This window comes from Sycon ciliatum, chromosome 5 (assembly GCF_964019385.1).
Source record: "Sycon ciliatum chromosome 5, ocSycCili1.1, whole genome shotgun sequence".
Classification (NCBI taxonomy): domain Eukaryota; kingdom Metazoa; phylum Porifera; class Calcarea; order Leucosolenida; family Sycettidae; genus Sycon; species Sycon ciliatum.
The window spans coordinates 30,983,695-31,010,440 of NC_088647.1; positions in this window are offsets into that span (position 1 = coordinate 30,983,695).

Sequence of the window (26,746 nt, forward strand, 5' to 3'; positions counted from 1 at the left end):
TTTTTAGACAAGGTGCTTCCAGACAATCTTCGCACTGGTTGGTACACAGTTCACTATGATGTTTGTATTGTCAGCACACAAGTCATGCATGAGATGCGGGTTGTCGTCAATTGGCAATGGAAGGTGGAGTATTTTGTTCGTGGCACCTCACTCGCTTTGAATGCGGTCGACTGCCATGCTTTGTGTCTAGCTTGTAACATGTCTGGAAGGGTTCCACTTTTTGAATGAGTAATTTTTCGAATGAATTTAGTCGCGACAAGCACTGGGGTACAGGGTGAAGGTTCAAGTCATTGAGAACGCAAGATGGCGGCATGCTGTCTTTCTTCACGTACAGTTTGCAAACCCTGGAAATGATTGATTGATTGATTGATTTTGACTGATTGATTGATTGATTTGATTGATTGATTGATTGATTGATTGATTTTTTATTTCACGGATCCTCCAGAGGCAAATAGATGCCTATCGAAGGGAGTCTCCTATATAAGTATGGAAAATGAGAAAGTATGTTCGTAAGGGAGAAGAGGTAGAAGATACATTAGAATATAGAGTACAGAAGAAGTAAATTCAGTACTTCGGGTAGTACATTGCATGCTAATCATAATGAGAATTAGAAAAGCAGCATTGCGGACTACTATAACTGACATATACACAAACTATTGAAACTATCATAGATGTGGTTAGCCTAGACACAAAAGTCAGGAATACCTTTCAAAGAAAACATAGATTGCGAATGATACCGACGAACAGCAATACTAAATTTCGCTGTTGTAGAGAGTGAACGAATATCTTCAGGAAGTTTATTCCAGGCAACACTCAAAGAAAAAAGGGTAATGAACATGGTGTCTGTAGCGTGCGACTGTACACCATTAACTATTGGCAAGATATACACAGCCAAAAACACAGACCTGTGGTCTCGGCGTTATCACGAGCTTGCGCACCACGAGAATTTATAGGGAGAGGTTGGAATACAAAATGGCCAGGGGATTATTGTGAAACGAAGGAAGAACGAATGGCGAGGGGACAATTGTGAAACGTGAGGATGTGAGTGCAGAATGCCTACTTTTGTCCATAGAATTTTAGCCTCTATCCAAATGGTACAGAAGGGAATTGCATGCACAAGCTTGTGATCTGAACAGGCGTGGACATGCAAAAGCAGAACAGTTACTGTAACTAACTCAGATACTTATGGTTGATAAATATGGTGGTAAAGACACACCTGGCAATATGGCGGTAAACACACGCCTGCCACCACACGCTCTCAAAGCTGCAAAGTTCTGGCACAGAGCTCTCCTTCTCACCACCACCACCACCGCCATCAGTTCGCGCCTGGCGCCTCGTCGATGGATGGTTGGCGGTATCCGACATAGCAGGCGGGTACATCAAGTAGCGCATGGCACATAGAAGATGACACAGCAACGACATAGCTCGATTGCGACGTACGTTTCGTCCCCGCTGGACTCATCAGGCAATCTTCTTCCTGGATGTCTTCATACGGAGCTTGACTCGGGAGAATGAAGTTGAAGACACCACTGCAGCTGTAACAGATACTGAGCCAGCAATAAAGATAAAATAGAAACGAACACACGGGAACGAGTCATAAAGCAACTGGCCACGACTAGAACATGATAATATGCAATCTTGTTACAGTGGGCAGTTGCTTCATAACTCGTTATTACGTGTTTTTTCTATTTTTAAGTTACTGTAACTCCTTCTTTTATTACGTATTCTCTTTTCTCCCATGGATGGACCTTTGGCCAAAGTACACTGCTGTGCGATGGCAGCTTTCTATGGAATTCTTCATCGAGATTTGTTTCTCTTTGCCTCCAGTAAGTATCTATTATTGCACGATTAAAGAGGTCAATATATGAAATATAGAACGAGTAAAAGACCGAGGTCCCCCGAGGTCTTTTACGAGGTCTATATTTCATATATTGACCGATTATGAGGGCAATAATAGATTTATCACGACATAGCATACGTAAACTGTTTTTAGCTGTGTTTATAGGAAGAAAGGAATACTATTATAACAGAACATAGTGTGTACATATGCCGTTTACATTGAACATTACTTCTCTATAAACAGAAGTTTTCAATTGTCACTTGTAGTATGTTCCCCAAGTTCTTTGACTGAGAATCGGACAGTTTGGAAAAAAGTTCTAAGTCCTCGGGCTAAGTGGTCAATAATAAGTGGTCAATATAAGCGGTCAATATATGCTGATATTTGACCGCTTAGAGATCACAAGTTTCTGTGGGGGTCAATAATAAGAGAGTGATAATGTGTAATATTTATTTATTTTTTGCTTTGTTTTTGTTTACTGCCATGGCTGGCTACCGCCCCCCTCCATATTGGCCTATATTCTCGGGCCACGGGAAGGTGGAATAAATAAATAAATAAATTCTCTGCCCGCAGATGTCAGAATGGCTCACACTATGGACTATTTCCAGTACATTCTCTCTTCTTTAGATCCTTTTGAGCTCATTTCCTGACTTGATCTTCTTACTCTACTAGTATTCTTTACATCGATGAAAGTAAAGTGAGCACACTAATACCACGAGGACAATGGAACAATATTTTATGATTTGAACGTGGTTTTCATGTGATAATCATGAGAAATCGTCATCATACTGAGAGTTGGACTACAAAGGAATGATATTTGGTACCAAAAAGTGAACGTTATTATAATATATAATAACGATTATAAAACTAATACAAGAAACACTAATATTCTAAAGCTAGCACTATTGAAGGCGTGATTACACGAGCAGCGAGCAGTGTGAAAGCAAAAAATTAAGTCTGAAGAAAAACTGCCTATCACCACCAAAATTTAATGATAGGGAGGTTTCGCTCTACGGAATTACGTATGAAAATAACGTATGAACTGCACGGAATTTTCATACGTAAAAATCAGAGCTGTTGGGTTTCGCTCTACGTGATTTCTCCACGACTGCTAAACATGCGTTGTTGCTTTGGAGACGCGTTGGCTGCATGCGCCCACCGTATGCACCATGAACCGAAACCGCGTTTTCCATGATATTATGCACGTGGTGTACGGTGTGTGTACCATGTGTTTCGCGCGGCTTGAATGTTGCCATGGACAAATGCGGAAAATGCGAAAAAATATTTCAAAAAGTCCTACGGAGGACCCAACGTAGGAAAGAGCTTTCCTACGGAAATCCGTAGAGAGATTTACGTATGAAAGTTGCCCTCGCTCCCCGGCGCGTACGACATACGGATTTTCATACGTAATTACGTAGAGCGAAACCTCCCTGATGTTGGAATTTTCAACAGTGCTTGTTACGTGAACATTGCGACAGCATACAGCGATTTGTGGCAGGTGAATATAAAAGTAAATTTCGCACATCCTCACACTATGCCTAATTTAACCAGCATTAGTTACACTAGCTAAATAACGTTTATTCTCACTATCTGTAATGTTACATCAAGAGATTTCCTCGATACATGCTCGGAAAGGTTTCTAAAGTGTAAATAAATAATCATAGTAACATACAAAACAGCATCCTTAAAAAAATAATAAATAAGCTCGCAGTATGAAAGTGATATTTTCTTCTCACGAGGCGTCAAGGACAGCAATACAACAATACAAACATGCTTAGGAAGGAAATAAAAATTCTCACCGACATTATCTCTCCAGATTCAATGCAACGTTACTGGAAAAAGAGTGCCCGGGGAATTCCTAAAGGCAATGGATCTCCACATTGCTAGGCCCTGTGCGTGCCATATCCTCTTGGTAGCAGCTGCAAGAGGTCTTGAACTCCTCAAAGGTCTTCAGCCAGCGTGTTTTGTTATCCGTACAGCTCATTTCGAAGTTTAACTCAACCCAGGCAAAGGTGTAGATGAAACAGCGACAGGGAGAGTGCTCACCCATTTCATAAAAGCTGCTGCAGTTTTGGAGAACGTTCCTCGTCATCGGCAGTCGACCAGTTACAGTTTCGGTGATGAGCTCCATGCGTAAAGACTTGTCAACCAGATGAAGATTAGCTTCAGGCAGGAAATGTGGCGTTGAAAGATTTTTGCTGGTTTCAATCTCAGTGCAAGTGATCTGGCAATCTTCCCGCAAAATAGTCTTCTCACTTATATCCAATGATGACTTCCTCATTAAGGACTCACACACTGGCTGGCTCCTATGGTTGCTTGGTGATAGCGCGGAGAAGTTGCTGGAGGATGATGGCGAAAGGGTCGTTGACTGGATTGCCCGAGCATTTGATGACGTCATATTGGCCCAAATCACCATTAGAAGTGTCCAGAACAAAATGGACGGTTTCACAGATTCGCACTGCATCATTCTTCTGCTAGATAACCTTGAATGATAGGTTTGCTGATGAACTTGGCTATTTCGATACCTCACGGGTCCAAGTCTTGAGTATGATCAGGACTGAATCTGAATTTCTCAACTGTCTGTTCGTCTAGAAAAACTCTCTGTCTCGAGTGTTCTACTTTTCACCTCCTATTTGGCCTATTATATATTCTTCTGAGAAGATGTTGTTGGGAAATACCTCCCCATTCCTATTCGAAGAGAGGCAATTATTGAATCTAGTATACGTTGCAGCATGTTCAAGATCATATCTTAACATTAGTAGCATGAGCAACGCAATGCTTTCATACCCAGCTAGAAAGTTTGTATTGAAAATACAGTTCCATTTTTAGCTCTTGTTTCACTTCAAAAGTACTTGCTCCGCTTGTTTTCATCTTGATTTTTCGTCCGCAATCCCTGCTGATTGTGCAGTGCTGAAAAGATGGAACAGGAGAATGTTGTAGAGAAACCTGGGGTCTTCTTCTTGGGTCAAATTGCATGCGATATTGATATCAGTCTGAAATCGCGATAGTGCGAGGCCAACAATAATTGTCAAACGAAGCCCCAGACTCTAAAGGGTGGAAAGTGCCATTGGTGGCACAACGAACGGTGATGTAATAAGCGAAAATGGAAATGACTGAGCATTCGGATGTGTATCAGACGATCATCTCAAGGATAGAGGCAGTTACTATCTACATGTACAGTATATATCTTGACCATACACTCATGCATACACTTGTTATGGGCTGTATAATGTTTGTAGTGCATGGCGAGATGCACTCACTCGGCACTGCCATGGGAGCCACTACTGCACTGTGCTCGCTAGCTGACGCCTGTGACGGAAGATCTCGTCATGTTCAGTTGCGGCTGGAACCAGTCTGGTACAATCCCAGGAATATCCCTCCTGTTCGGCTACGCTCTCTTCTTTGCTCTAATCTGCTTTCGGTCATCCGCAGGCCTAACCGGCTTAAGTCAGTATCTGTAATTTCTAGTGCATAATGGTGGTCTAGTATAGGTGGTAAGGCCCAATCGCATACCTGCAATGACTTTCTTCTGCTAGTCAGGTGAAAAATGAGATGAGCGATGGTGATCGTTTGAATGGGAAGAGGCTAAGTAGCAAGCTAAGCAGCAAAGTTTTCTACAACGATGGAGCTGCGCTGTTTCGCCCTGCGGCGGGGAAAACGGAGGAACGCGAGCACGGACTCTGCCAAATGCGCACAATCAACAGGAATGGAAAGAGTTTCGATGCACACACAATCCTGGCTTCGTGTTTAGGGCACTCTAGCTGCCAGACATTTGATCTTGGAACCATAGCCAGTAAGCATAGACACTCTGTGATTGCCTGGGTAAGTTGGCAAGACAGTGACAGTGAAGGGTGGACATGACAGATTTGGCATCTCACCAACATGCCACATCGACTTTGATCTGCATGTACAAGTATTTATATATGTAGATGTCAGAATATCAAGTGGACTTACATCGTGCAATGTCTGCATGAATAGAAGTTTGCACAGAACACGTCTAAAGAGCTTGAACGCTTGGTTAGCACGACACCTGACAAGGAAAACGCCATCTTCGCTCACCCATAATACCCCTTGTTTAGTTGTAGGGTATGTGCGATGCCACTCCGGCCAGGCAATCAACTCCCTGCCTGTCATGGCAGGTCAGTGCGCACATCCAAGGATCAAGGCAACGCTAGTAAATTTATCCAGGGGTTGCGGACCACCTCGCCATGCTCCCCAGACCAGGAAAAATATTGTCATATTTGCCAAGGTGTGTGGTCCTGGTGGAGAGCGCAGAAGTCTCACATCAATAGCGCACAAAACGGACCTTTTCCAGGGAAAGTCCCTTCAAACTTCAACCTGATTACAGAGTTCAACTCAGCACGTGCGGAATATATTTTTCCACAATATTTTGCAAATTATAAGGTTACTGCCTTATTGCATGATTTAAATCAGAGAATATTGCAATATAGTGATGCTGATGAAGACTAAAGAGGCGTTCAGATACAATGGATAGTGAAAATATTTGTATGGCAAAACGCGTATATATTGCTAGTGAACAGATATTATGATAGGCTATAAATCTTCACAAAAAATACGTGTCTGGTGCTGGATGGTGGTATTGAAGCGAACAAAATACATGATCTTCCTTAATATGTCGATGTACTAGTATATGCGCCGCAGATCCTGAACAATAATATTATTTGCTTGGGAGTTAAAAGATAACAACAATGAAAGCAAATTGATTTGCAAATCATTGTCACACTCTCCTCCTCTACGATCATCTACGTCTTTCCTGGGCAACGGTTCTCGTGATAGCAACTGCAAGACCGTCGTACCTTCTCCAATTGTTTTATCCAGCGTACCGTGCCATCAGTACAGCTCATCTCGTACTTAACTTTCACCCAGCCATGGTGGTAGACAACACATCGACAAGGAAGATGCTCACCCTTTTCGTAGTAGGAGCTGCAATCGTGCAGAACCTCCATCGTCATGGGCAACCGACCCGTCACAGTTTCGTTGACGAACTCCATGCGTAGCGACTTGTGTACCAGTGGAAGATTAGCATCAGGCACACGTTTTGGGGCAGAGGTTATGCTGCTTCTTGCTACCTTGGTGCAATTGAGATTGCAATGACTTTGCAGGATGTTCAACTGACCTCTGTTCACACGTAGCTTACTCTTCAGCGATCGGCATAACGCAACGATATTTGTCTCAGAGGTTACATATTCAGGCACCTCTCCAGTGGAGGACACAGCAAACAAAGATACAACTGCTCTAGCGCTACACGTCGTTGGCCAGGAAAGGGTCACAAATAGCAAAGCTGACAAGCCAACCAAGTTTCTCAAACAATACGCCATACTTGATAGTAGAGAGAGAATGCTCTGAAGAACGGGGCTCTACGTTACTAGTCTTAAGTTTGAAGCAGTAACGGAATTAGAGAGATTTCTACTCAATGTAGTGGAGGTGAAATTGTTTCATAGAGAGATTTGTAGTGTTGAACACCTCTTGGTTGCTGAGAAGTTCTCTACCCATTTTATACCTTTCTTCAGGCGGAAACACGCACGTAATGAGGGATCTTCGAGCAGCCATAACTCATAATTGCTGTTATCCGATTCGGTGGGTAAAATCTAATTTTCGACAGAAGGTTCAAGGTTGTTGTTTGCGTTTGGAGATTCTCCGTATTGCACTTTTCACTAGTGGAAAGGGAGCAAACGACATACGGTCACACAACTCACTCAGGTGAAGCGGGAATACATCTAACGGAAATCATTGTTGTTATACCAACACGCCTCGAAATTTCACTCCAGTGCGATTAACGTTATAGCCGTCTCATTGCGAAAGAAAACGTCATTCGTCAATGAACTTGGGCGTGTTCCTCTCTGCGTAAACGTAGATAGTCCCAGCTTTCCTTACCATGCCTCAAGGTGAACAACGACCATGTGAAGAGGAAGTTTAAGTGCCGAGGGAATTGTATCAGGCGAGCTGAGCCGGATAAGGCATTGAACAGACCGTGACCACATACCATAATGCTCTCAGCTGAGATTTCCCTCTTCTACCGGGTGTGATTGCTTAGCAGATCATTATTATGGCTAAAATCAAAAGATATGCTCTCCTGTGCCATATGTTGCTAATATGCTAAGAGAAAAATCGAACGTGATCTGATGTTGGTAGAAGACCCACATGTTCACACAGTACATTCAGGGTTATCATCACAGATATTGTTTTTCAATACAATACTGGACGCCTAACAGTTAGACCACGTTCAATGTCAGTCTCCCTATTAGCCGCTTTCTACTTAGTACTGCACGTCAGAGCGTGTATCAGCATCACGTGTTAATGCTTGGTCCAAAGAATCCAGGGATTAACTGGAGCTGAGTTCGTGACAACCCTCCCGCCTGTCACCCACCCGTCACCATGTCACTTCAACAGACTGATCAAGGAATGCGTGCTGAAAAACGGTGGACAGACTGCTGCGCATTTGCAGTCCTATCATGATCCGGAATATTTTTTGGTTTTCTCAATAAACGAACAGCGAAGCCATTAAAGGACCATCAGTGCTCCAGGTACTCTTACCAAGATGGCATGCTGTTGAAACCGTGCTGAATTTTAGCCACTCTCTCACACATGCAAGCGGTGTTCAATCCCCCACAAAAGAAGCGATCATGTTGGTTGGGTGTCGTTGTGTGTGTTTGCCAGTTTGTAGTCTGTCCCCAGAGCCGGAACTTGGACATGGGCGGGTTTTACGTGATATATTCGCTGAACGTGCAGATCGAATGCATCTTTCAATCTCCAGAGGCAGGCCGGCGCAGATACAACCCGAGCGACTCTTTGATGTGCTGAGTTACTTCCCTGCAGATGCTAGACGATATTCCTCATGCCCTCTGCATTGCGACCAGTGGGTACCTGATCTTATTGTACTGATTTGTGGCAGAGAGCAGTTCTAGTTAGCCATGCCACTAGACGAAGTGAATGTAGGTCTGTAGACAAATTAGGTCAATAAAAACAACTCGTCGCGAGTGCTGGTTGTCCAGTTTCCGTCTTTCTGAGAAAGGACCAATCATGCACAAAACCGAAAATTGTTACTTTAGTAGGAAACTAATGCTTCCATGCTGAAAAATAGCTGCTGATCTACTGAGTTCAGTACATGTATCTGTGTGCTTGACTATGCTGATATTCGCTCAAGAGGAATGGTGCGTGCACGATTATGGGTATCATTTTTCTGTTCGTCTCGCTCGTCCTTTTAGGTTGAGAATCGTCCCGGCCAAACGTCGCGACTTCATGCAATTACATGTATCACGCGGCAATAATGTATGTCATGTAACTTCTACTGCGTAACAAGTCTCCCGCTATCCGTCTCCTCTCTAATTTCTGACTAAGCGAGGACGATGTGAGTGCGATGAAAGAAATTCGATCGGGTGTTCGTGAAAAGATTTTGAAGTGACGGAATATCTTTCATTTGAAGCACCATCAGGAACAGCACGCGGACAAAAGCTGTAAAATGACATATCGCCATGTGCTTGCCGCATGAAAATGACAGACTGCCCAGGCAAACTCTAAACTGCATCGCTATCATCAAAAACCTGATCAATACACGAACAGAATCATGCAATCGTATTAATCTTGACGTGATGCGTGTACTGCATGTATCCGGAATAGACCTGGAAGACCGTCAAATAATTGCACCATCACCTGTGCGTGTTATGGCAACTGACTCTGGCATCTCACTACATGACATGTCAAAAGGCGCTCAGCGCAAAAGTCGACTTGCAGTTAGAAGGTCGGACGCAGTAGAGCAGAATTCCTGGCACCGAGTTTAACTATGGCGGAATACTTTTTCGTCTAGAGCAAATTTTCATATCGACCAAAATGGCAGACAAAGGTGCAAACATATACTTGGACTGGTGTGGACGATAAGCACACGGACTAGCACCTTTCTTGCTTTTGTGGTCAACGGCACATGCTCTCTAGTGACGTGAATATGCACCGATATATTCTCCTAATCAACAAATACATAACCACTGGATATTTCAAACAAGCATCCATTAGGAAAATGCACCTTTTATACACCTTTTAAAATACACCACTCCAGCTGCGTGCCATAGCCGCACCCTTGGATTTTAATTCATTTCACTTACAGGGAACGGTGCCTTCCAAGAGAGTTCCAATAATTTAAAAATAATGTGATTGTTGGATGCAAACTGCACGAACATAACATTAGGCATGTTCTCAATACTTGAGAGTCTTCCTTGTGCACCATCATCTTTGCGAAGTTTGGCTGTTGCTTTGATGCCGAACAGACATCTCTCCAGTGTTCAAGTACTGTTAGCAGTCCGCGCAGCAGGGATGTTTGCCATATGTTTGGTACTGGGTAGCAGCACGGTGTGGTATAAGCAAGGATATAAGGTACACTGGATAATGTTAGTGTATTGGTCTTGCCAACTTGCTATGATAAATGTACATACCATTGGACCATTGGACCATTGGACGCCCATCGCCGGAGGCGATGATAGCGATGCTACAGCAGAAGCCATAGCAGCTTGTGCTGGGATTGCACCACTCAACAGCTTGCAAGGCTGAAGAATTGACCACCACTATTCAGCCTGCTCTACACCACACAGCTATGAAGTGGCTTTTTCTGGCCAGTGAATCCCTACTTTTGGTCTTTTTCATTTTTTTTCCGCAAACACATCACACCACATACTCCGGCATGCACTGGCTGTTGGTAACCACCCAGGAGAATGAAAGAAAAGTCAGGAGGAGTCTGAGAAAGAGATGAAAGACGTGTGTGACCATAGTCGTCGGGAATCGAACCCGCAGTCTATCGATTGGAAATCGCTGCACATACATGTACCACTGCACCATATGGGACACACATGTACTGATGGTCATATCATTTCAATCGTCGATCTTGTGAGTTCTTCAGGAAAAATCATTCGGACATATGCGCTGGATTCCTCAGTGGCACCTCAACTGTTTCGATCTGAGCAGATAGAATGAACTCACACGCCTCAAAAATCTGACACGGATATCGTATATTGTCTCCATTACACCTAACTTTGTCACTAGAAGCTGCTTTGCATGAGCACGCGGATATTCATCACCAAGACACCAGCATTGGAGCTTTTGTATGCGAAAGACATTATTAATTCGCGCTGGCCTCATTTCCCTTCTATGGTAGGACTGGCTACTTGCATGCCAGGGTTCTGGACATCTGCTCGACAAGGCCCCAAATCTGGAGGTATCACATGTTGGTGTGTGCGTCGCGGGTCATTGATCTGCGCTAGAGCTAGATACCACTGCTTGTGACAGGAACACAGATCCGTTTGACTGATCACAACCGATCTTGGACCTAGTTCCGGCTCTGGGGACCGAAAACAAAGAGTTTACTCTCGTCGGCTGCCCCATATGCCCCTCACCTTACTATTGTACGGGGACATCATCAAGCAAGCATGGATGATGTGTATGCAAAAACTCAGGGCAAGTTCGCTACATGAAATTTCCGGACTCCAGATCATTTCGCTGCCCATACACACACTGAGAGACTGAATGTTTGCAGAGCAATGATGGGACTGAGATTTCACGCCACACCTACTTACTAGTACACGCATTAACACAACACACATTCCGCTACTTGTCCACTACAGTACATAGTGACATGTTAATAAACATTTGACAGTGAGCTTGAACTGTCAAGAGATCATACTCCACACTGTGATGTTCCGTGGTGCACGTAACAGACTGAACATTGATACTATCACGATGCATAATGTGCAACGACAACAATGGTTCTGATGTAGATGTGAGTGAGTGTTCGTAAAATCGACTGTATCCGACAATGTCGCATCTACCCACGATGTAGAATACTTTCGAATGCCCTAGAAATGTAACAGATGCTACATGTGATAATCATATGCCGCAGAGATACTCGGGCAGCGAACACTCTCATGTATCAGGCTAGGAGATGGAAAGGGACATTACTGTCTCCCTCAGGACTCTGTCAGACGACACTATTCAGTAGTCTTAACCAATGATTCCGTTAAGCCCATGCGGCAGCAGCGAGTTCACGAAGGAATACACACGTCACAGCACCAAACCGAAATCCTTGGCGGTATTCGGCTAATGGCAACCCGCCATAGCAGTGCCTAGCATAGTCAAGTGGATCCGGTCCGCCCATCGTCCTGCTAAGTTGAACGAATCGCAGTAACTCCCTGGATAGTTCCACAACAGAATGTTGGTGGACCATTCTTCGTTCACATAGATTGTTCAGTAGGCATCGGGAGATCAAGGCGGAGATCCCACACAAACCACCTGTTAGACTTCTAGCCAATTACCGGTATGCCCTATAAGCCGTGTCAGTCTAACTGCTGTTAATGTTATGTAGGGCACTTTGAAACTGTGTATATAAATGCCCGAGGAAAGACACCATTTGGGAGTGCAACACACACCAGTTTGGAGTTTGAACAATTAGCCGTAACATTCCTTCGTGCAGACAAACATATCCTCAACCAGATCTCTTTCCTTGTGGAGAGGTATATAAGGAGAGATAGTAAGGCATGTTCTGCCACAAACACTGGCTAACAAAGTAGTTTGGGAGAAACCTCGTTTCCTTTTCAACCTGAAAGTCGTTCATCCATAATTCCATTGACCAAGTAGCAACGTGAAAGCCAATCCTAAAGGTATCGTCAGCTTCAAGCACATTTCTTCCGGAAATCCACAATGTATTCGGGTTACTCTTTTGGTCTGTCATTTCTAGCCATAGTGCTTGTCAGTATACGACCATGTAGCACTCGATCAGTTGACGGACTAGCTACCTCAACGACACCACAAATTGGCACGGAGGAACTCTCAGTATCAGCAAGTGAAACGCCCCCTGCCGTTACGATGTTAAGAAGCAAGCCATACCTCAGTAGCAGTAAAGTTAGTGCATTTCAGGACCGCTGTAATATCATGTGTGTCGAAGTGCGTAGAAACGTAACCACTTCTACCCTGCAACGTGTACCTGGAGGCAATATTCCTCTCGTACACAAGTCTTTACGCATGGAGTTCGTTAACGAAACAGTAACCGGTCGACTGCCAATGACGATGGAAGTTCTTCAAAGCTGCAGCTCCTATTACGACAGCGGCGAACATCCTCCATGTCGCTGTGTTGTCTACCACCATCGATGGGTGAAAGTCAGATACGAGATGACCTGCACTGATGATAAACTACGCTGGTTGAAGACTATGGAGAAAGTGAAGTTGTCCTGTAGCTGTTTCAGGGAGGGTCACTGTCAGCAGAAGAACAAGGATGACAATATTGATCATGTGTTCTAGTGCCTGTAGTCACGTACGTGAGTCAAAGAAGCTGCCATGTTTCCAATGTACGATCTTCATGTTAGCCTTTTTGGGCAACATTAGCGTTGTATTCGATGTTGAATTCTGTTGAATACATTCTTATTCAACAGTAGCATTATTCTGCAGTTTTTCAACCTCATTCCTCTCTACAGATGCTTCTTCCTTCAATTATTTTGCATCTTTGAAGCCTTCCTTTTCTCGTTCCTCTGCGATACGATTTGTTCACATGCTGGAGAACTGGGCGTACAGGCTATACTTCTCAAATCTCCCAAGACTTTTACGTCGAATGCGCTATAGTGATAATTGCGATGCAAACCAATAGCAACAATGGTCACTTTGAAATGCACTGCCGGTGGAGGTTTCAAACATATTTAACGTGGAGTATGAATGGAGTATAGATATGACTCTTCCTGAGAGTTTTAACCATTTGTGGACTGATGCAGCACATGTGCGTCAAAATGTTGTGCCAATAAAGAGATTGTACACGTGAACTCAGCAAATCTAACATACGCTCGCCTTCAAACCAGAGCACAATCAAAGGCTGGTACTGCAATAAATGGACGCATGTGCACAGAGGAAGAGCTCCACTGCGGGAACCGTCCAATGTGTGGATGTCTAGTGCTCGGCAAAGCCAGAAAGAGTGGAAAGTACTTCAGAAATGAGTGAACATTGTGTGGGAGTAGTTTAGAAAATTCTTCGCTAATGGAACGTCATGCGCTAGGAGTAGTTCTGGGTACTGGTGCACAACTAGCACCTCATGTTGACTTCTGACTTCTGTCAATTCTAGGCCTGAAAGTGTGCAGGTATGTGTATTGTCATTTGGACAGTTATGATAATTATTTTAGTTGTCCGCAAATATTCATTCCAGTATTGACAGTCGCCTGTGTGCCTGTCATGTCGAACATCACCTGTCAATATTCTGTACGCAAACGTCTTCAGCCAGCCATACATGCCATGTACATGAAGTACTGTCTCGGGTACAAGACTGTGTTGGTGTATGTCTGAACAAGTGCCCCGAGGACACGCTGAGCATGGTACGCGCGCCGAAACGTTTCGATGCCTGTCACCTTCAAGCAGTTGTGACGTTGGAGATCCTCTCCTTTAATTCCCCACAGCGGGTAGGAGCAATGTTCAAGAAAACCCTTTTCAGTGTTGGCAGTCTGGATCGCTAAGCGTCTGCGCGATCATAGCACTTCTTTCATTCAAATGATGAGTGTGCAGCACACACTATCCGATCGCTTTGTCATGTATAGATTTTAAAATGTTCTGCTGCGTTTCTGCGTTGTAAAATATGTGAGAGGGGGTTTGCATGCAGTGGCGGGGGAAATCCCGGTTGTGACGCGCCTGCTCAACTTTAGGTACAGTGCATACGATGGCGAACGATTGGACGACCATCAGGAGGAGAAAGTAGGTGCGTGTGTACTGTGTGTGTGTGTGTGTGTGTGTGTGTGTGTGTGTGGAAAAAATCTGATATCGACGGGCATTCGGTAGCAAATACATGTTTGCACTCTGTGAAACCGCACGAAGTCTGCATTTTCGGACGCACAGTCAATGATCGTCAGTCATGATGGTCTCCAGATTTACCTCGTATTGGCAGGTACATGAACATGAGGTAATATTCCGAGTGTGTCCAGTGGTAAACTGAGGCAGAGTTCTGGCAGTCAGTGCGTTGTACGCTGTGCAAGAAGTGCAGGCTGACACTTGCTGGTTTTAAAGTTTGATAATTACCTGGCAGATATCTGATCAAAGCCATCTATGCACCAGGTACAGGGCAAAAGAAGGGTTGGAGTGATGTAATGGTCTAATCGGCTTGTATGATGTCCTGCTGATGTGATGTAATGGCTGCTTTCTCATATGTCACATACATGTGCATGCATGGGGAATAGACCAGAATCATTCCACCCTGTAATGCTGTACATGTATTTGATTTGGTTTACCTGGGACTCAGATCGCGAGGATCTGAGAACAATCTGATACCAGTATCGTATCTGGAATGACTGTGGCCTCACAAAGTCAAAGGCGCTAACAGTTCAGTTGTCTAGGCACGCGATGTGCAGCGCACAGTTATATTACACCAATACTAGCGGAAATGTGTGCCAGGAATATTTCGCGTCCCACCTGAGATTTCTATCAAGATGGAGATTTGCTGCATGCTGAAATGTAACATGAACCCAATTCTATAGATATGATGTAAGGCTAAAACGAGGAGATTACAAGTTCCGCTGGGGCTGTACTTTGCCATAATCACAAAAACATTCAATTTTCTCCCAAGGATAGATTCAAGAGAGTCTGATTTCCAGCATGGTACCAGTCGTATAGCTTTTGAAAGGTTATAAATTACGCACACAACGGTCGTGCTCAGCCAAGCAGTTAGGAGGAGAGTGAAAAGCTAAATTAATTGAGGCCACTACGAACACAGTTTGCGGCAGTCAAGTTTGCGGAGTGAATAATGTCATCCATTGCAAGACTCCCGGAGGTAATCTCGCTACAACCACTGTTTATTGTGTTGGCCACTAGTGTGAACGTTCTCAGCGCTATGCCAGTGGGCTCCCAGAAGTCTATCACAGTTGAACGTACTAGCGTGCTGGACTGTGTGCGATTGGCGCAAAGCCTGCACCTTACGCGGGTAGAGAAGAATGTATTAGAGATGAGATGCAACATCACCTGCACGGAGCTGCCGGGAGATAAGACTGTTTCAACACCATGGCTGGAGCCGGAGCCCTATCGTCCTCTCGTGAACAAGTCTCTACGCAGGGAGCTCGTCAACGAAACTATGAATACTCGGCGGCCAAAAGCAATTGAAGTCCTCAAACGATGCAGCCCATTCTATCAGCTGGGTGAGGATCGTCGGTGTCGGTGTGGTGTTTATAATCACCGATGGGTGAAGGTGAGGTACGAAATGAGCTGCACTGATCAAAGAACACGATGGTTAACGCAGTCCGAGAAAGTCAGAGTGTTATGCCACTGCTTGCAGGAAAATAGTTGTATTTGCACCCGTAACTGCGCCGATGGACGTCATGAACAGTTGATGCCCGTGTTGTGGTGAAGGAAAGCAGCTTCATGTCGATGTATGGTTTGTCTTGAACCATGAGTGAGTGTACAGTTATTTTCGACGAGATGATTTGAACTGATGAGAATTGAAGGCGGCCTGTGGGTGAGAATAAGAAACTACCAGGTAGGGTTCTCATGTACCACGGAAGCAGAGTAACATCTAATGTTTACACAGCCGCATAATTAGCCAGGGTCCACACAGCTTTAATTTGGTGTTTGTTTGTTTGTTTGTTTGTTTGTTTGTGTCACGCCTGGCGCTATCCCGTATCTGTCCCGTACTGTACCGTACCAGCAAAGACAGCTGGCCACAATATTTTTGTTTGTGTGTGCCATCGACATGCCTAGTGCTATCCCGTACCTGTCCCGTAACATCAAGAGTACGGTACCATCAAGAGAATGAGTATATATGCGAAGTGTATCGGGGGAATGCATTCAGTGCATTAACATTTTGTGTATATTTGTGTGCGAGGCCGAGATCCCACTAACAGGCTGGCTGGGCCGCCTGTCGACCAGCCTGGGAATCGCATGTAGGCGGATAGCATAATAATTATAACGTACTTTAATACAGTCATGTAGATGTATAGCAGGGAGTCATATTATGTAAACGACTCCCTCCTGTATGGGGAGATTTTCTGGAAAGAAATACGAAGAAGGGAGACGAGTAAATGCAATCAGAATGGATGTTAGTTGCCGTCAGTATACCGGTAATAATAATAATAAGAAGAAGAACGCCCGTGATCGGCAGAGTCAGCGCCGGTCCCAGGAAACGTCAGAACAGACATCCCGTCGACTCCAGAACGCCCGTGATCGGCAGAGTCAGCGCCGGTCCCATAGCTATGCAGAAGACGTTACTTCAGTATCTCATTGAAACGTTTTTGAAATACAATGATGTAGCTAATCAAAGGAAAAAGCATTTCCACCAGTTCTAACAACATGCACGCTGAGCTAGGCAACAAAGCATAGCGCAGGGCCCTGAGCTTCCAAGCTCTCTCGTTTGGTATTTGTTTGTGTGTTTGTGTCACGCCTGGCGCTATCCGTATCTGACGGCAAAAAAGCATAGGATATTATAAATTTTTCAATTCTCCTTATTTTTTTTTCAGGCATATCCTGGGATTCGAACCCGCACTATCGCCCTACATGCATTCCCCCATACACTTGCGATATTTATGTGGGAGACTTCCGTGATAAGCATCCATTTGCTTTTGGAGAATCCTTTTAAATAAATACAATACAATACAATACAATACTTCGCATTTATACCCATTCTTCCAAGTTGCTTCACGTTATTATCTTGCGTTTGAAAGCCCTATTTGAATATTGCGGGCAGCTGGACGGTGTCGTATAACCCTCGATCGTACCTGTCCCGTACCTATCCCCTACCGTACCGTGCCATCAAAGACGGCTGGCCACAATGCATATTCAAATAGGGCTTTCAAATGCAAGATCACAATGTAAAACAACTTGGAAGAATTAGTATGTATGCGAAGTGTATCGGGGCATGCATGCAGGGCGCGCGATAGTGCGGGTTCGAATCCCAGGTTTAAAAAAGGATTTAAAAAAAATTATAACATCCCTATGCTTTTTTTTGTCTAGGTCATCAAGGCAAAAAAGCATAGCGTAGGGCCCTGAGCTTCAAAGCTCTCTCGTTATCCACTATTTTGTAAAAATGTAATGCCATCCACGTTGAGGTACATCATAGAAAATGTACTACACAAACAAAACAAAAGGATGTTTTCGTTAGAATATATTTATCCCATCTCTAATGAAAGGCTGATGCCAGTCGGTATGAAAGGTAGTGAGTGCAGCACGGGTGCAATGTACAGTCGCCAAAGAGCATGAGAGATGTCATATTGTGCGTGTGTGTGTACGTGAGGGAGGAGTGTTAGGAAATGAATTCGATTGTGTGCGTGTTAGTGAGAGCGATACTGTTTCCATGTGTGCGTGTAAGGGGTAGAAAGATGGTGGCCTTTGGGTGGAAGGAAGAAAGAGAAAGAGAGAGAGAGAGAGATCGGGGGAAAAAGTGTTCCACGTGTGGTCTTCGTTATACCGCTTATCTATCGGGAATTCAGAAGGCCCCTTGCCCATTATTGCAGAAGAATAATCATAACTCGAATTTTAACGCACTCGACTTGAGCGTCTTCTGCGTCGTTGATGTATAGAAGGAACTCCAAATCGGTAAATCAGGCTCCACCACTCTCTGTCCTGAAGGCTGCCCATGCAGAGCCGTTGCTTGACATGGTCGAGATGTCTGGCTTTGGGTCTTGCTAGACATCTTCTATGTATCAGTGAGTACGCCATTTCTGGATCCAGACATTGGATCATGAAACCGTAGCCATTAAGTATGGACACTCTGTGATTGGCTGGGTAAGTCACAGTTGATAGGACAGTGAAGGGTGGACATGACAGATTTGGCATCTCACCAACATGCCACATCGACTTTGATCTGCACTTACAAGTTGTTATATGTAGATGTCAGAATATCAAGGGGTTACATCGTACAATGTCTGAATGAGTAGACGTTTGCCTTTGCAAGTGAACAGAACTCGTCTAAAGAGCTTGAGCAGTCGGGGTTAAGACGTCAATCAGGACACCTGACAAGGAAAAACGCCATCTTCGCTCACCCATAATACCCCTTGTTTAGTTGTAGGGTATGTGCGATGTCACACCGCCCGGGCAATCAACTCCCTGCCTGTCATGGTAATTCAGTGCGCACATCAAAGGATCAAGGCAACGATCCGTACTGTAATTCAGTGCGCACATTCAAGGATCACGTCAACGCTAGTAAACTTATCCCGGGGTTGCAGACCAGCTCGCCATGCTCCCCAGACCAGGAAGAACATTGTCATATTTGCCAAGGTGTGTGGTCCTGGTGGATAGCGCAGAAGTCTCACATCATTAGAGCACAAAACGGACCTTTTCCAGGGGAAGCCCCTTGAAACTTCAACCTCATCGTAGAGTTCAAATCAGCACTTGGAGAATATTATGTATCCAGGATAATGTGAGACAAAAAGGGCTGCTGCCATATGAAGGGAGCAACCCACACAATACTGCCATAGTGCATGATTTAAATTAGAGAATATTGCATTATGGTGATGCTGATGGAGACTGGAGAGGCGCCCATATTTAGGAAAGCAGAGGGTTAAGATACAATGGATGGTGAAAGTATTTGTATGGGAAAATGCGTTCTTGTTGCTAGTGAACAGATATTATGACAGGCTATAAATCTTCACGAACAAATACGTGTCTATGGTGAACATGACCTTGGTGGTGCTGCTGCATGGTGATATTGAGGCGAACAAAATACATGATATTCCTTAATACGTCGAAGTACTAGTATATGCGCCGCAGATATTCACCAAAATTTGTTTGCGATTTGAAAGGATAACAAAAATAAAAAACGCAGGTTGGTTTGAAAATCCTTGTCATACTCCGTCTCTACAATCATCTACGTCTTTCCTGGGCAACGGTTCTCGTGATAGCAGCTGCAAGACCGTCGTACCTTCTCCAATTGTTTTATCCAGCGTACCGCACCATCAGTACAGCTCATCTCGTACTTAACTTTCACCCAGCCATAGTGGTAGACCACACATCGACAAGGAAGATGCTCACCTTTGTCGTAGTAGGAGCTGCAATCGTGCAGAACCTCCATCGTCATGGGCAGCCGACCCGTCACAGTTTCGTTGACGAACTCCATGCGTAGCGACTTGTGTACCAGTGGAAGATTAGCGTCAGGCACACGTTTTGGGGCAGAGGTTATGCTGCTTGTTGCTACCTTGGTGCAATTGAGATTGCAATGACTTTGCAGTATATTCAACTGACCTCTGTTCACACGTAGCTTAGTCCTCAGCGATCGGCATAACGCAATGATATTTGTCTCGGAGGTTACATATTCAGGCACTTCTCCAGTGGAAGACACAGTAGACAAAGATACGACTGCTCTAGCGCTACACGTCGTTGGCCAGGAAAGGGCCACAAATAGCAAAGCTGACAAGCCAACCAAGTTTCTCAAACAATACGCCATACTTGATAGTAGATAGAAAATGCTCTGAAGAACGGGGCTCTACGTTGCTAGTCTTAAGTTTGAAACACTAACGGAACTAGAGAGATTTCTGCTCAATGTAGTGGAGGTGGAATTGCTTCATGGAAAGATTTGTAGTGTTGAACACCTCTTGGTTGCTGAGAAGTTTTCTACCCATTTTATACCTTTCTTCAGGCGGAAACACGCACGGAATGAGGGATACTGGAGCAGCCATAACTCATAATTGCTGTTATCCGATTCGGTAGGTAAAATCTAATTTTCGACAGAAGGTTCAAGGTTGTTGTTTGCGTTTGAAGATTCTCCGTATTACACTTTTCACTAGTGGAAAGGGAGCAAACGACATACGGTCACAAAACTCACTTAGGTGAAGCGGGAATACATCTAGCGGAAATCATTGTTGTTATACCAACACGCCTCGAAAGTTCACTCCAGTGCGATTAACGTTATAGCCGTCTCATTGCGAAAGAAAATGTCATTCGTCAATGAACTTGGGCGTGTTCCTCTCTGCGTAAACGTAGATAGTCCCAGCTTTCCTTACCATGCCTCAAGGTGAACAATGGACATTTGGAGAGGAAGTTTAAGTGTCGAGGGAATTGTATCAGGCGAGCTGAGCCGGATAAGGCATTGAACAGACCGTGACCACATACCATAATGCTCTCCGCTGAGAGTTCCCTCTTCTACTGGGTGTGTTTGTTTAGCAGATCATTATTATGGCTAACAACAAAAGATATGCTCTCCTGTGCCATATGTTGCTAATATGCTAAGAGAAAAATCGAACGTGATCTGATGTTGGTAGAAGACCCACATGTTCGCACAGTACATTCAGGGTTATCATCACAGATATTGTTTTTCAATACAATACTGGACGCCTAACAGTTAGACCGCGTTCAATATCAGTCTCCCTATTTGCCGCATTCTACTTAGTACTGCACGTCAGAGCGTGTATCAGCATCACGTGCTAATGCTTGGTCCAAAGTATCCAGGGATTAACTGGAGCTGAGTTCGTGACAACCCTCCTGCCTGTCACCCACCCGTCAGCATGTCACTTCAACAGACCGGTCAAGGAATGTGTGCTGAAAAACGGTGAACGGATTGCTGCGCATTTGCAGTCCTATCACGATGCGGATTATTTTTGCTTTTCTCAATACTCGAACAGCGATACCATTGAAGTTCCATCAGTGCTCGAGATACTCTCCTACCTAGATGCCATGCTGTTGAACCTATGCTTAAATTTAGCCACTCTCACACATGCAAGCGGTGCTGAATCCCCCACAAAAGAAGCCATCATGTTGGTTGGGTGTCGTTGTGGGTGTTTGCCAGTTTGTAGTCTGTCCCCAGATCCGGAACTTGGACATGGGCGGGTTTTACGTGATACATTCGCTGAACATGCAGATCGAATGCATCTTTCAATCTCCAGAGGCAGGCTGGCGCAGTTACAACCCGAGAGACTCTTTGATGTACTGAGTAACTTCCCAGCAGATGCTAGACGATATTCCTCATGCCCTCTGCATTGAGAACAGTGGGTACCTGATCATATTAAACTGATTTATGGCCAACATTTCACACTCACTTTGCGTACTTTCTCTCTTCTCCTTAACTACGTTACTAGGACATACACAACTAGGAGATCCCCCAGATAGGCGTTAGCCTTTGGGTAATCCTAAAATAAAGAGCATTATTATTGGCAGTGAGCGGTTTTAGTGGGCCATGCCATTAGACCAAGTACAGTCATGTATGTCTGTAGAGAAAGTAGGTCGATAGAAATTCGTCTAGTGCTGGTTGTCCAGTTTCCGTCTTTCTCAGCAAGGACCAATACCATGCGCAAAAAAAGTTGCTATGTAGTAGGAAACTAACGCTTTCATGCTGAAAACCAACTGCTAATCGACTGAGTTAGGGACATGTATCTGTGTGCTTGACTATGCTGATATTCGTTCAAGAGGAATGGTGTCGTGCACGGTTAGGAGGACCTTTTTTCTGTTCGTCTCGCTCGTCCTTTTAGGTTGAGAATCCTCCCGGACAAACGTCTCGACTTCTTGCAATTTCATTTATTTTATTACGCGGGAATAATGTCCATGTAACTTCTACTGCGTAACAAGTCTCTCGCTCTCCGTCTCCTCTCTAGTTTCTCACTAAGCGAGGACGATGTGAGTGCGATGAAAGAAATTCGATCGGGCGTTCGTGAAAGGATTTTGAAGTGACGGAATGTCTTTCATTTGAAGCATCATGAGAAACGGCACGCGGACAAAAGCTGTAAAATGACATATCGCCATGTGCTTGCCGCATGACAATGACAGACTGCCCAGGCAAACTCTAAACTGCATCGCTATCATCAAAAACCTGATCAATACACGAACAGAATCATGCAATCGTATTAATCTTGACGTGGTGGATGTACTGCCTGTATCCGGAATCCACCTGGAAGACCGTCAAATAATTGGACCATCACCTGTGCGTGTTATGGCAACTGACTCTGGCACCATACTACATGACATGTCAAAAGGCGCTCAGCGCAAAAGTCGACTTGCAGTTAGAAGGTCGGACGCAGTAGAGCAGAATTCCTGGCACCGAGTTTAACTATGACGGAATACTCTTTCGTCTAGAACAAATTTTCATATCTACCAAAATGGCAGACAAAGGTGCAAACATATACTTGTACTGGTGTGGACGATAAGCACACGGACTAGCACCTTTCTTGCTTTTGTGGTCAACGGCACATGCTCTCTAGTGACGTGAATATGCACCGATATATTCTCCTAATCAACAAATACATAACCACTGGATATTTCAAACAAGCATCCATTAGGAAAATGCACCTTTTATACACCTTTTAAAATACACCACTCCAGCTGCGTGCCATAGCCGCACCCTTGGATTTTAATTCATTTCACTTACAGGGAACGGTGCCGTCCAAGAGAGTTCCACTAATTTAAAAATAATGTGATTGTAGGATGCAAACTGCACGAACATAACATTAGGCATGTTCTCAATACTTGAGAGTCTTCCTTGTGCACCATCATCTTTGCGAAGTTTGGCTGTTGCTTTGATGCCGAACAGACATCTCTCCAGTGTTCAAGTACTGTTAGCAGTCCGCGCAGCAGGGACGTTTGCCATATGTTTGGTGCTGGGTAGCAGCACGGTGTGGTATTAGCAAGGATATAAGGTACACTGGATAATGTTAGTGTATTGGTCTTGCCAACTTGCTATGATAAATGTACATACCATTGGACCATTGGACGCCCATCGCCGGAGGCGATGATAGCGATGCTACAGCAGAAGCCATAGCAGCTTGTGCTGGGATTGCACCACTCAACAGCTTGCAAGGCTGAAGAATTGACCGCCACTATTCAGCCTGGTCTACACCACACAGCTATGAAGTGGCTTTTTCTGGCCAGTGAATTCCTACTTTTGGTCTCTTTCATTTTTTTTCCGCAAACACATCACACCACATACTCCGGCATGCACTGGCTGTTGGTAACCACCCAGGAGAATGAAAGAAAAGTCAGGAGGAGTCTGAGAAAGAGAAGAAAGACGTGTGTGACCATAATCGTCGGGAATCGAACCCGCAATTCTATCGATTGGAAATCGCTGCACATACCACTGCACCATATGGGACACACATGTACTGATGGTCATATCATTTCAATCGTCGATCTTGTGGGTTCTTCAGGAAAAATCATTCGGACATATGCGCTGGATTCCTCAGTAGCACCTCAACTGTTTCGATCTGAGCATATAGAATGAACTCACACGCCTCAAAATCTGACACGGATATCGTATACTGTCTCCATTACACCTAACTTTGTCACTAGAAGCTGGTTTGCATGAGCACGCGGATATTCATCACCAAGACACCAGCATTGGAGATTTTGTATGCGAAAGACATTATTTTACTTCAAGAAGTATAATTCGCGCTGGCCTCATTTCCCTTCTATGGTAGGACTGGCTACTTGCATGCCAGGGTTCTGGACATCTGCTCGACAAGGCCCCAAATCTGTAGGTATCACATGTTGGTGTGTGCGTTGCGGGTCATTGATCTGCGCTAGAGCTAGATACCACTGCTTGTGACAGGAACACAGATCCGTTTGACTGATCACAACCGATCTTGGACCTAGTTCCGGCTCTGGGGACCGAAGACAAAGAGTTTACTCTCGTCTGCTACCCCATATGCCCCTCACCTTACTATTGTACGGAGACATCATCTCGCAATCATGGATGATGTGTATGAAAAAGCTCAGGGCAAGTTCGCTACATGAAATTTCCGGACTCCAGATCGTTTCGCTGCCCATACACACACTGAGAGACTGAATGTTTGCAGAGCAATGATTGGACTGAGATTTCGCGCCACACCTACTTACTAGTACACGCATTAACACAACACACATTCCGCTACTTGTCCGCTACAGTACATAGTGACATGTTAATAAACATTTGACAGTGAGCTTGAACTGTCAAGAGATCATACTCCACACTGTGATGTTCCGTGGTGTACGTAACATACTGAACATTGATACTATCACGATGCATAATGTGCAACGACAACAATGGTTCTGATGTAGATGTGAGTGAGTGTTCGGAAAATCGACTGTATCCGACAATGTCTCATCTACCAACGACGTGGAATACTTTCGAATGCCCAACAAATGTAACAGATGCTACATGTACATAATTATATGCTACAGATACTCGGGCAGCGAACATTCTCATGTATCAGGCTAGGAGATGGAAAGGGACATTACTGTCTTTATCTGGGCTCTGTTAGACGACGCTATTAAGTAGTATTAACCGATTATTCCGTTACGCCCATGCGGCAGCAGCGAGTTCACGAAGGAATACACACGTCACAGCACCAAGCGGAAATCCTTGGCGGTATTCGGCTAGTGGCAACCCGCCATAGCAGTGCCTATCATAGTCAAGTGGATCCGGTCCGCCCATCGTTCTGCTAAGTTAAACGAATCGTAGTAGCTCCCTGGATAGTTCCACAACAGAATGTTGGTGGACCATTCCTCGTTCACATGGATTGATCAGTAGGCATCGGGAGATCAAGGCGGAGATCCCACACAAACCACCTGTTGGACTTCTAGCCAATTACCGGTATGCCCTATAAGCCGTGTCAGTCTAACTGCTGTTAATGTTATGTAGGGCACTTTGAAACTGTGTATATAACTGCCCGAGGAAAGACACCATTTGGGAGTGCAACACACACCAGTTTGGAGTTTGAACAATTAGCCGTAACATTCCTTCGTGCAGACAAACATATCCTCAACCAGATCTCTTTCCTTGTGGAGAGGTATATAAGGAGAGATAGTAAGGCATGTTCTGCCACAAACACTGGCTTACAAAGTAGTTTGGGAGAAACCTCGTTTCCTTTTCAACCTGAAAGTCGTTCATCCATAATTCCATTGACCAAGTAGCAACGTGAAAGCCAATCCTAAAGGTTTCGTCAGCTTCAAGCACATTTCTTCCTGAAATCCACAATGTATTCGGGTTACTCCTTTGGTCTGTCATTTCTAGCCATAGTCCTTGTCAGTGTACGACCATGTAGCACTCGATCAGTTGACGGACTAGCTACCTCAACGACACCACAAATTGGCACGGAGGAACTCTCAGTATCAATAAGTGAACAGCCCACTGCCGTTACGATGTTACGGAGCAAACTATGCCTTGATAGCAGTGAAGTGAGTGCATTGCAGGACCGCTGTAATATCACGTGTGTCGAAGTGCGTAGAAACGTAACCACTTCTACCCTGCAACGTGTTCCTGGAGCCAATCTTCCTCTCGTGCATAAGTCTTTACGCATGGAGTTCATGAACGAAACAGTAACCGGTCGACTTCCTATGACGATGGAAGTTCTCCAAAGCTGCAGCTCCTATTACGACAGCGGCGAACATCCTCCATGTCGCTGTGTTGTCTACAACCATCGATGGGTGAAAGTCAGATACGAGATGACCTGCACTGATGATAAACTACGCTGGATGAAGACCATGGAGAAAGTGAAGTTGTCCTGTAGCTGTTTCAGGGAGGGTCACTGCCAGCAGACGAACAAGGATGACAATATTGATCATGTGTGCTAGTGCCTGTAGCCACGTACGTGAGTCAAAAAAAAGCTGCTTTGTTTCCAATGTACGATCTTCATGTTAGCCGTTTTGGACGTTGTATTCGATGTTGAAATCTATTGAATACATTCTTATTCAACAGTGGCATTATTCTTCAGTTTTTCAACCTCATTCCTCTCTAGACATGCTTCTTCCTTCAATTGTTTTGCATCTTTGAAGCCTTCCTTTTCTTGTTCCTCTGCGTTACGTTTTGATCACATGCTAGAGAACTGGGCGTGCAGGTTATACTTCTCAAATCTCCCAAGACCTTTACGTGGAATGCGCTATAGTGATTTAATTGTGATGATATGCAAACCAATAGCAACAATGGTCACTTTGAAATGCACAGCCGGTGGAGGTTTCAAACATATTTAAAATGGAGTATGAACGGAATATAGGTATGACTCTTCC